At 41.7% G+C, this 12,796-nt stretch overlaps 1 pseudogene; it reads right to left on the minus strand.

Annotated features, from left to right (window-relative positions):
• Positions 1-1,043: 1,043 nt before the first annotated feature.
• The window catches only part of LOC121492633, a 35,630-nt pseudogene continuing 23,877 nt past the window's right edge, over positions 1,044-12,796 (minus strand).

Genomic DNA, 12,796 nt, shown 5'->3' on the forward strand with positions numbered 1-12,796 from the left:
TTAGATGAAAATATCGAAAGCAAAGGGACATTTTACAAAGATTTAACATATATATTATGATAGATTTTCTGTCAGTTCTTAAACATTCCCATTTTCATTGCTGTATTTCAGGAAAAAAAAAAAAACACCATGTCACTTTTCAGATCTTAAGTTTTCTGAAGTGTAAAGGTCAATAGATTTAGGCATATGCAGCACACGGCATCACCCTCAACCACCTCCAATGGATCTTCATTTCTTCCATGACACCTGATATGGGGATCAGCCTTTCCATGCTCAGAGTCTCAGGAGTGGACATTAGTCCTGCTCCTCACAGTACATCATCTGCACCTTTCCAGGAACTTCCTGGTTTTACTGATTTAATTCAATAGACTTGATTTATGGATAATATGTTAATGTTTATCAGTTCTTATATTCTTCCTTCCCTCATATAGAAAGCAATTAAACAGAAGACCAATCATTTAATTTAAAAAAAAAGAGCAGTTAAAAACAGTATATGAAAGTAGACACTCTACTCTCAAATCAAATACTGTATAAAACCTCAAAATAGAAAGACCAATTATGTTTCATAGTATAACTCATTATATACTATTCAGATCAAGGAATTGCCCCTTGATAGTGTATTGACTCTTCGGTTTCATAGAACTAGTAATTAATAAATCCCTGAATAATATAATATTTGGTCATTAGAAACATCTTCTTGAGTTACACTATGAATTTAAGGGACTTAACACTGTTTAGGTTGTAATTAATTTTACAGATTTTATTTAAATTACTGTTTTTAACATGTAGTGTAATATCAGTGTATGTTGTACAATGGAATGCGTCCACTCTTCCATCAAATGTCTGATGACCATCACAACAGGTCCTGATTCCCTTCAACAGGGAGATTTCTGTATGGACTCACAATGAAGTCCCCTCAATGTGTCACTCACACAATAATACACAGCTCCCAGGCTGTTCATATGCGGATACAGCGTGTTCTTGGCATTGTCTCTGGAGATGGTGAATCGCCCCTTCACAGTGTCTGCATAGCTTTTGCTGCTTCAACCAGTATTAACCCATGTGACCCACTGCAGCCTCTTCCCTGGAGCCTGGCTGAACCAGCTCATCCAGTAGCTCCTGAAGGTGAATCCAGAGGTCACATAGGAGAGTCTAATAGATCCCAAAGGCTTCACCAGCTCTCGCCCAGACTCCACCAGCTTCACCTCACCCTGGGCACCTGCAAACACAAGACATCCTGGTCAGGAAAGTGTCCCACATCATGTTTCTCTCACTCACCTCCACTCACATAGTCAAGGTCTCCGTTCTCCAGGAATTAACTTCTAAAATAGTGACAAGGGGGGGGGGAGGGGCAAGATGGCGGAAGAGCAGGGTCTCCAGGTCACCTGTCCTCAGCAAATTACCTAGAAAACCATCCAATCATCCTGAAAACCTACGAATTCGGCCTGAGATTTAAAGAGAGACCAGCTGGAACGCTACAGTGCGAAGAGTTCGCGCTTCTATCAAGGTAGGAAGACGGGGAAAAAGAAATAAAGAAACAAAAGGCCTCCAAGGGGGAGGGGCCCCGTGAGGAGCCGGGCTGAGGCCGGGGCGAGTGTCCCCAGGACAGGAGAGCCCCGTCCCGGAGGAGCAGGAGCTGCACCGACCTTCCCCGCGGAAAGGGGCTCCCCGGGAATTGGAGCAGGATCCCCAGAAAGGCGGGGACGCCCTCGGGCTCCCTGGGACAGTAACAGAGGAACTGCGCCCCGGGAGATGCGCCGAGCTCCCTAAGGGCTGCAGCGCTCGGCGGGACCCGGAGCAGCTCGGAGGGGCTCGGGCGGCGGCTCCGCGGAGGGGGCTGCACCGCCGGGAGCGCGAATCCAACAGCGCAGGCCCCGGAGCACAGGGCGCCGGGACACAGCCCAGGATCCGGCCTCCCCTGGGACAGGCAGAGGCCGGGAGGGCCCAGGACAGCAAGGACGCTCCTGCCTGGAACTGAGCAGATCAGCGGCCCCGCCCCGGAGCCCCCAGGCCCTGCAGAAGGAGAGCCCCGGGGCTACTGCGGGGGCTGACTCCAGGGTCCCAGAGCTGCCCCCGCCACTGTGGCTTCCTCCCGGGGCCTCACGGGGTGAACAACCCCCACTGAGCCGTGCACCAGGCAGGGGCAGAGCAGCTCCCCCAAGTGCCAACACCTGAGAATCAGCACAGCAGGACCCTCCCCGAGAAGACCAGCGAGACGGACCAGTTCCAAGGGAAGTCAAGGGACTTAAACTACACAGAATTGGAAGATACTCCCCCGTGGTTTTTTTTGTTTTTTGTTTTTTTGTTTTTGTTTTTGTTTTTGTTTTGTTTTGTTTTGTGCTTTTTTTCTCTCTCTTTCTTCTTGATTTCTGATTGCTTCCCCCACCCCCCCTTTTTTCTTTTTTCTCCTTTCTTTCTTTTTCTTTCTTTTTCTTCTCTTTTTCCCCTATTTTTTTCTTCTTTCTCTTTTTTCTTTTTCTCTTTTCTTTCCTTCTCTCTCTTTTTCTCCTATTCCCAATACAACTTGTTTTTGGCCACTCTGCACTGAGCAAAATGACTAGAAGGAAAACCCCTCAAAAAAAAGAATCAGAAACAGCCCACTCTCCCACAGAGTTACAAAATATGGATTACAATTCAATGTCAGAAAGCCAATTCAGAAGCACTATTTTACAGCTACTGGTGGCTCTAGAAAAAACCATAAAGGACTCAAGAGACTTCATGACTGCAGAATTTAGATCTAATCAGGCAGAAATTAAAAATCAATTAAATGAGATGCAATCCAAGCTAGAAGTCCTAACGACGAGGCTTGACGAGGTGGAAGAACGAGTGAGTGACATAGAAGACAAGTTGATGGCAAAGAGGGAAACTGAGGAAAAAAGAGACAGGCAATTAAAAGACCATGAGGATAGATTAAGGGAAATAAATGATAGCCTGAGGAAGAAAAACCTACGTTTAATTGGGGTTCCCGAGGGCGCGGAAAGGGACAGAGGGCCAGAATATGTATTTGAACAAATCCTAGCTGAAAACTTTCCGAATCTGGGAAGGGAAACAGGCATTCAGATCCAGGAAATAGAGAGATCCCCCCCTAAAATCAACAAAAACCGTTCAACACCTCGACATTTAATAGTGAAGCTTGCAAATTCCAAAGATAAGGAGAAGATCCTTAAAGCAGCAAGAGAAAAAAAGTCCCTGACTTTTATGGGGAGGAATATTAGGGTAACAGCAGACCTCTCCACAGAGACCTGGCAGGCCAGAAAGGGCTGGCAGGATATATTCAGGGTCCTAAATGAAAAGAACATGCAACCAAGAATACTTTACCCCGCAAGGCTTTCATTGAAAATGGAAGGAGAGATAAAGAGCTTCCAAGACAGGCAGCAACTGAAAGAATATGTAACCTCCAAACCAGCTCTGCAAGAAATTTTAAGGGGGACTCTTAAAATTCCCCTTTAAGAAGAAGTTCAGTGGAACAATCCACAAAAACAAGGACTGAATAGATATGATGACACTAAACTCATATCTATCAATAGTAACTCTGAATGTGAACGGGCTTAATGACCCCATCAAAAGGCGCAGGGTTTCAGACTGGATAAAAAAGCAGGACCCATCTATTTGCTGTCTACAAGAGACTCATTTTAGACAGAAGGACACCTACAACCTGAAAATAAAAGGTTGGAGAACCATTTACCATTCAAATGGTCCTCAAAAGAAAGCAGGGGTTGCCATCCTTATATCAGATAAATTAAAATTTACCCCGAAGACTATAGTGAGAGATGAAGAGGGACACTATCTCATACTCAGAGGATCTATCCAACAAGAGGACTTAACACTCCTCAATATATATGCCCCGAATGTGGGAGCTGCCAAATATTTAAACCAATTAATAACCAAACTCAAGAAATACCTTGATAATAATACACTTATACTTGGTGACTTCAATCTAGCTCTTTCTACCCTGGATAGGTCTTCTAAGCACAACATCTCCAAAGAAACGAGAGCTTTAAATGATACACTGGACCAGATGGATTTCACAGATATCTACAGAACTTTACATCCAAACTCAACTGAATACACATTCTTCTCAAGTGCACATGGAACTTTCTCCAGAATAGACCACATACTGGGTCACAAATCGGGTCTGAACCGATACCAAAAGGTCGGGATAGTCCCCTGTATATTCTCAGACCATAATGCCTTGAAATTAGAACTTAATCACAACAAGAAATATGGAAGGACCACAAACACGTGGAGGTTAAGGACCATCCTGCTAAAAGATGAAAAGGTCAACCAGGAAATTAAGGAAGAATTAAAAAGATTCATGGAAACTAATGAAAATGAAGATACAACCGTTCAAAATCTTTGGGATGCAGCAAAAGCAGTCCTGAGGGGGAAATACATCGCAATAGAAGCATCCATTCAAAAACTGGAAAGATCTCAAATTCAAAAGCTCACCTTACACATAAAGGAACTAGAGAAAAAGCAACAAATAGACCCCACCCCCAGCAGAAGAAGAGAGTTAATTAAAATTCGAGCAGAACTCAATGATATCGAGACCAAAAGAACTGTGGAACAGATCAACAGAACCAGGAGTTGGTTCTTTGAAAGAATTAATAAGATAGATAAACCATTAGCCAACCTTATTAAAAAGAAGAGAGAGAAGACTCAAATTAATAAAATCATGAATGAGAAAGGGGACATCACTACCAACACCAAGGAAATACAAACGATTTTAAAAACATATTATGAACAGCTGTACGCCAATAAATTAGGAAATCTAGAAGAAATGGACGCATTCCTGGAAAGCCACAAACTACCAAAACTGGAGCAGGAAGAAATAGAAAACCTGAACAGGCCAATAACCAGGGAGGAAATTGAAGCAGTCATCAAAAACCTCCCAAGACACAAGAGTCCAGGGCCAGATGGCTTCCCAGGAGAATTCTATCAAACGTTTAAAGAAGAAATCATACCTATTCTACTAAAGGTGTTTGGAAAGATAGAAAGAGATGGAGTACTTCCAAATTCGTTCTATGAGGCCAGCATCACCTTAATTCCGAAACCAGACAAAGACCCCACCAAAAAGGAGAATTACAGACCAATATCCCTGATGAACATGGATGCAAAAATTCTCAACAAGATACTAGCCAATAGGATCCAACAACACATTAAGAAAATTATTCACCATGACCAAGTAGGATTTATCCCTGGGACACAAGGCTGGTTCAACACTCGTAAAACCATCAATGTGATTCATCATATCAGCAAGAGAAAAACCAAGAACCATATGATCCTCTCATTAGATGCAGAGAAAGCATTTGACAAAATACAGCATCCATTCCTGATCAAAACCCTTCAGAGTGTTGGGATAGAGGGAACTTTCCTCGACATCTTAAAAGCCATCTACGAAAAGCTCACAGCAAATATCATTCTCAATGGGGAAGCACTGGGAGCCTTTCCCCTAAGATCAGGAACAAGACAGGGATGTCCACTCTCACCACTGCTGTTCAACATAGTTCTGGAAGTCCTCGCCTCAGCAATCAGACAACAAAAATACATTAAAGGCATTCAAATTGGCAAAGAAGAAGTCAAACTCTCCCTCTTCGCCGATGACATGATACTCTACATAGAAAACCCAAAAGCCTCCACCCCCAGATTGCTAGAACTCATACAGCAATTTGGTAGCGTGGCAGGATACAAAATCAATGCCCAGAAATCAATGGCATTTCTATAGACTAACAATGAGACTGAAGAAAGAGAAATTAAGGAGTCAATCCCATTTACAATTGCACCCAAAAGCATAAGATACCTAGGAATAAACCTAACCAAAGAGGTAAAAGATCTATACCCTAAAAACTATAGAACACTTCTGAAAGAAATTGAGGAAGACACAAAGAGATGGAAAAATATTCCATGCTCATGGATTGGCAGAATTAATATTGTAAAAATGTCAATGTTACCCAGGTCAATTTATACGTTTAATGCAATCCCTATCAAAATACCATGGACTTTCTTCAGAGAGTTAGAACAAATTATTTTAAGATTTGTGTGGAATCAGAAAAGACCCCGAATAGCCAGGGGAATTTTAAAAAAGAAAACCTTAGCTGGGGGCATCACAATGCCAGATTTCAGGTTGTATTACAAAGCTGTGGTCATCAAGACAGTGTGGTACTGGCACAAAAACAGACACATAGATCAATGGAACAGAATAGAGAACCCAGAAGTGGACCCTGAAATGTACGGCCATCTAATATTCGATAAAGGAGGAAAGACTATCCATTGGAAGAAAGACAGTCTCTTCAATAAATGGTGCTGGGAAAATTGGACATCCACATGCAGAAGAATGAAACTGGACCACTCTCTTTCACCATACACAAAGATAAACTCAAAATGGATGAGAGATCTAAATGTGAGACAAGATTCCATCAAAATCCTAGAGGAGAACACAGGCAACACCCTTTTTGAACTTGGCCACAGTAACTTCTTGCAAGATACATCCACGAAGGCAAAAGAAACAAAAGCAAAAATGAACTATTGGGACTTCATCAAGATAAGAAGCTTTTGCACAGCAAAGGATACAGTCAACAAAACTAAAAGACAACCTACAGAATGGGAGAAGATATTTGCAAATGACATATCAGATAAAGGGCTAGTTTCCAAAATCTATAAAGAACTTATTAAACTCAACACCAAAGAAACAAACAATCCAATCATGAAATGGGCAAAAGACATGAAGAGAAATCTCACAGAGGAAGACATGGACATGGCCAACATGCACATGAGAAAATGCTCTGCATCACTTGCCATCAGGGAAATACAAATCAAAACCACAATGAGATACCACCTCACACCAGTGAGAATGGGGAAAATTAACAAGGCAGGAAACAACAAATGTTGGAGAGGATGCGGAGAAAAGGGAACCCTCTTACACTGTTGGTGGGAATGTGAACTGGTGCAGCCACTCTGGAAAACTGTGTGGAGGTTCCTCAAAGAGTTAAAAATAGACCTGCCCTACGACCCAGCAATTGCACTGTTGGGGATTTACCCCAAAGATTCAGATGCAATGAAACGTCGGGACACCTGCACCCCGATGTTTCTATCAGCAATGGCCACAATAGCCAAACTGTGGAAGGAGCCTCGGTGTCCATCGAAAGATGAATGGATAAAGAAGATGTGGTTTATGTATACAATGGAATATTACTCAGCAATTAGAAACGACAAATACCCACCATTTGCTTCAACGTGGATGGAACTGGAGGGTATTATGCTGAGTGAAATAAGTCAATCGGAGAAGGACAAACAGTGTATGTTCTCATTCATTTGGGGAATATGAATAATAGTGAAAGGGGATATAAAGGAAGGGAAAAGAAATGTTGGGAAATATCAGGAAGGGAGACAGAACATAAAGACTCCTAACTCGGGGAAACGGACTAGGGGTGGTGGAAGGGGAGGAGGGCGGGTGTTGGAGGGGAATGGGTGACGGGCACTGAGGTGGACACTTGACGGGATGAGCACTGGGTGTTTTTCTGTATGTTGGTAAATTAAACACCAATAAAAGTTAATTAAAAAAAAAAAAAAGAAACAAAAGCAAAAATGAACTATTGGGACTTCATCAAGATAAGAAGCTTTTGCACAGCAAAGGATACAGTCAACAAAACTAAAAGACAACCTACAGAATGGGAGAAGATATTTGCAAATGACATATCAGATAAAGGGCTAGTTTCCAAAATCTATAAAGAACTTATTAAACTCAACACCAAAGAAACAAACAATCCAATCATGAAATGGGCAAAAGACATGAAGAGAAATCTCACAGAGGAAGACATGGACATGGCCAACATGCACATGAGAAAATGCTCTGCCTCACTTGCCATCAGGGAAATACAAATCAAAACCACAATGAGATACCACCTCACACCAGTGAGAATGGGGAAAATTAACAAGGCAGGAAACAACAAATGTTGGAGAGGATGCGGAGAAAAGGGAACCCTCTTACACTGTTGGTGGGAATGTGAACTGGTGCAGCCACTCTGGAAAACTGTGTGGAGGTTCCTCAAAGAGTTAAAAATAGACCTGCCCTACGACCCAGCAATTGCACTGTTGGGGATTTACCCCAAAGATTCAGATGCAATAAAACGTCGGGACACCTGCACCCCGATGTTTCTATCAGCAATGGCCACAATAGCCAAACTGTGGAAGGAGCCTCGGTGTCCATCGAAAGATGAATGGATAAAGAAGATGTGGTTTATGTATACAATGGAATATTACTCAGCAATTAGAAACGACAAATACCCACCATTTGCTTCAACATGGATGGAACTGGAGGGTATTATGCTGAGTGAAATAAGTCAATCGGAGAAGGACAAACAGTGTATGTTCTCATTCATTTGGGGAATATGAATAATAGTGAAAGGAAATATAAAGGAAGGGAAAAGAAATGTTGGGAAATATCAGGAAGGGAGACAGAACATAAAGACTCCTAACTCGGGGAAACGAACTAGGGGTGGTGGAAGGGGAGGAGGGCGGGTGTTGGAGGGGAATGGGTGACGGGCACTGAGGTGGACACTTGACGGGATGAGCACTGGGTGTTTTTCTGTATGTTGGTAAATTGAACACCAATAAAAGTTAATTAAAAAAAAAAAAGAAAAAAAAAAGACTATTTTATAAAAAAAAAAAAAAAAAAAGAAATCAGACAACAAAAAGACATTAAAGGCATTCAAATTGGCAAAGAAGAAGTCAAACTCTCCCTCTTCGCCGATGACATGATACTCTACATAGAAAACCCAAAAGCCTCCACCCCCAGATTGCTAGAACTCATACAGCAATTTGGTAGCGTGGCAGGATACAAAATCAATGCCCAGAAATCAATGGCATTTCTATAGACTAACAATGAGACTGAAGAAAGAGAAATTAAGGAGTCAATCCCATTTACAATTGCACCCAAAAGCATAAGATACCTAGGAATAAACCTAACCAAAGAGGTAAAAGATCTATACCCTAAAAACTATAGAACACTTCTGAAAGAAATTGAGGAAGACACAAAGAGATGGAAAAATATTCCATGCTCATGGATTGGCAGAATTAATATTGTAAAAATGTCAATGTTACCCAGGGCAATTTATACGTTTAATGCAATCCCTATCAAAATACCATGGACTTTCTTCAGAGAGTTAGAACAAATTATTTTAAGATTTGTGTGGAATCAGAAAAGACCCCGAATAGCCAGGGGAATTTTAAAAAAGAAAACCTTAGCTGGGGGCATCACAATGCCAGATTTCAGGTTGTATTACAAAGCTGTGGTCATCAAGACAGTGTGGTACTGGCACAAAAACAGACACATAGATCAATGGAACAGAATAGAGAACCCAGAAGTGGACCCTGAAATGTACGGCCATCTAATATTCGATAAAGGAGGAAAGACTATCCATTGGAAGAAAGACAGTCTCTTCAATAAATGGTGCTGGGAAAATTGGACATCCACATGCAGAAGAATGAAACTGGACCACTCTCTTTCACCATACACAAAGATAAACTCAAAATGGATGAGAGATCTAAATGTGAGACAAGATTCCATCAAAATCCTAGAGGAGAACACAGGCAACACCCTTTTTGAACTTGGCCACAGTAACTTCTTGCAAGATACATCCACGAAGGCAAAAGAAACAAAAGCAAAAATGAACTATTGGGACTTCATCAAGATAAGAAGCTTTTGCACAGCAAAGGATACAGTCAACAAAACTAAAAGACAACCTACAGAATGGGAGAAGATATTTGCAAATGACATATCAGATAAAGGGCTAGTTTCCAAAATCTATAAAGAACTTATTAAACTCAACACCAAAGAAACAAACAATCCAATCATGAAATGGGCAAAAGACATGAAGAGAAATCTCACAGAGGAAGACATGGACATGGCCAACATGCACATGAGAAAATGCTCTGCATCACTTGCCATCAGGGAAATACAAATCAAAACCACAATGAGATACCACCTCACACCAGTGAGAATGGGGAAAATTAACAAGGCAGGAAACAACAAATGTTGGAGAGGATGCGGAGAAAAGGGAACCCTCTTACACTGTTGGTGGGAATGTGAACTGGTGCAGCCACTCTGGAAAACTGTGTGGAGGTTCCTCAAAGAGTTAAAAATAGACCTGCCCTACGACCCAGCAATTGCACTGTTGGGGATTTACCCCAAAGATTCAGATGCAATGAAACGTCGGGACACCTGCACCCCGATGTTTCTATCAGCAATGGCCACAATAGCCAAACTGTGGAAGGAGCCTCGGTGTCCATCGAAAGATGAATGGATAAAGAAGATGTGGTTTATGTATACAATGGAATATTACTCAGCAATTAGAAACGACAAATACCCACCATTTGCTTCAACGTGGATGGAACTGGAGGGTATTATGCTGAGTGAAATAAGTCAATCGGAGAAGGACAAACAGTGTATGTTCTCATTCATTTGGGGAATATGAATAATAGTGAAAGGGAATATAAAGGAAGGGAAAAGAAATGTTGGGAAATATCAGGAAGGGAGACAGAACATAAAGACTCCTAACTCGGGGAAACGAACTAGGGGTGGTGGAAGGGGAGGAGGGTGGGTGTTGGAGGGGAATGGGTGACGGGCACTGAGGTGGACACTTGACGGGATGAGCACTGGGTGTTCTTCTGTATGTTGGTAAATTAAACACCAATAAAAGTTAATTAAAAAAAAATAAATAAAAAAAATAAAAAAAAAAAAAAAAGATAAGAAGCTTTTGCACAGCAATGGATACAGTCAACAAAACTAAAAGACAACCTACAGAATGGGAGAAGATATTTGCAAATGACATATCAGATAAAGGGCTAGTTTCCAAAATCTATAAAGAACTTATTAAACTCAACACCAAAGAAACAAACAATCCAATCATGAAATGGGCAAAAGACATGAAGAGAAATCTCACAGAGGAAGACATGGACATGGCCAACATGCACATGAGAAAATGCTCTGCCTCACTTGCCATCAGGGAAATACAAATCAAAACCACAATGAGATACCACCTCACACCAGTGAGAATGGGGAAAATTAACAAGGCAGGAAACAACAAATGTTGGAGAGGATGCGGAGAAAAGGGAACCCTCTTACACTGTTGGTGGGAATGTGAACTGGTGCAGCCACTCTGGAAAACTGTGTGGAGGTTCCTCAAAGAGTTAAAAATAGACCTGCCCTACGACCCAGCAATTGCACTGTTGGGGATTTACCCCAAAGATTCAGATGCAATGAAACGTCGGGACACCTGCACCCCGATGTTTCTATCAGCAATGGCCACAATAGCCAAACTGTGGAAGGAGCCTCGGTGTCCATCGAAAGATGAATGGATAAAGAAGATGTGGTTTATGTATACAATGGAATATTACTCAGCAATTAGAAACGACAAATACCCACCATTTGCTTCAACGTGGATGGAACTGGAGGGTATTATGCTGAGTGAAATAAGTCAATCGGAGAAGGACAAACAGTGTATGTTCTCATTCATTTGGGGAATATGAATAATAGTGAAAGGGAATATAAAGGAAGGGAAAAGAAATGTTGGGAAATATCAGGAAGGGAGACAGAACATAAAGACTCCTAACTCGGGGAAACGAACTAGGGGTGGTGGAAGGGGAGGAGGGCGGGTGTTGGAGGGGAATGGGTGACGGGCACTGAGGTGGACACTTGACGGGATGAGCACTGGGTGTTTTACTGTATGTTGGTAAATTAAACACCAATAAAAGTTAATTAAAAAAAAAATAAAATCATGAATGAGAAAGGGGACATCACTACCAACACCAAGGAAATACAAACGATTTTAAAAACATATTATGAACAGCTGTACGCCAATAAATTAGGAAATCTAGAAGAAATGGACACATTCCTGGAAAGCCACAAACTACCAAAACTGGAGCAGGAAGAAATAGAAAACCTGAACAGGCCAATAACCAGGGAGGAAATTGAAGCAGTCATCAAAAACCTCCCAAGACACAAGAGTCCAGGGCCAGATGGCTTCCCAGGGGAATTCTATCAAACGTTTAAAGAAGAAATCATACCTATTCTACTAAAGCTGTTTGGAAAGATAGAAAGAGATGGAGTACTTCCAAATTCGTTCTATGAGGCCAGCATCACCTTAATTCCGAAACCAGACAAAGACCCCACCAAAAAGGAGAATTACAGACCAATATCCCTGATGAACATGGATGCAAAAATTCTCAACAAGATACTAGCCAATAGGATCCAACAACACATTAAGAAAATTATTCACCATGACCAAGTAGGATTTATCCCTGGGACACAAGGCTGGTTCAACACTCTTAAAACCATCAATGTGATTCATCATATCAGCAAGAGAAAAACCAAGAACCATATGATCCTCTCATTAGATGCAGAGAAAGCATTTGACAAAATACAGCATCCATTCCTGATCAAAACCCTTCAGAGTGTTGGGATAGAGGGAACTTTCCTCGACATCTTAAAAGCCATCTACGAAAAGCCCACAGCAAATATCATTCTCAATGGGGAAGCACTGGGAGCCTTTCCCCTAAGATCAGGAACAAGACAGGGATGTCCACTCTCACCACTGCTGTTCAACATAGTTCTGGAAGTCCTCGCCTCAGCAATCAGACAACAAAAAGACATTAAAGGCATTCAAATTGGCAAAGAAGAAGTCAAACTCTCCCTCTTCGCCGATGACATGATACTCTACATAGAAAACCCAAAAGCCTCCACCCCCAGATTGCTAGAACTCATACAGCAATTTGGTAGCGTGGCAGGATACAAAATCAA

Source organism: Vulpes lagopus, chromosome 6, assembly GCF_018345385.1.
Source record: "Vulpes lagopus strain Blue_001 chromosome 6, ASM1834538v1, whole genome shotgun sequence".
Taxonomy (NCBI): domain Eukaryota; kingdom Metazoa; phylum Chordata; class Mammalia; order Carnivora; family Canidae; genus Vulpes; species Vulpes lagopus.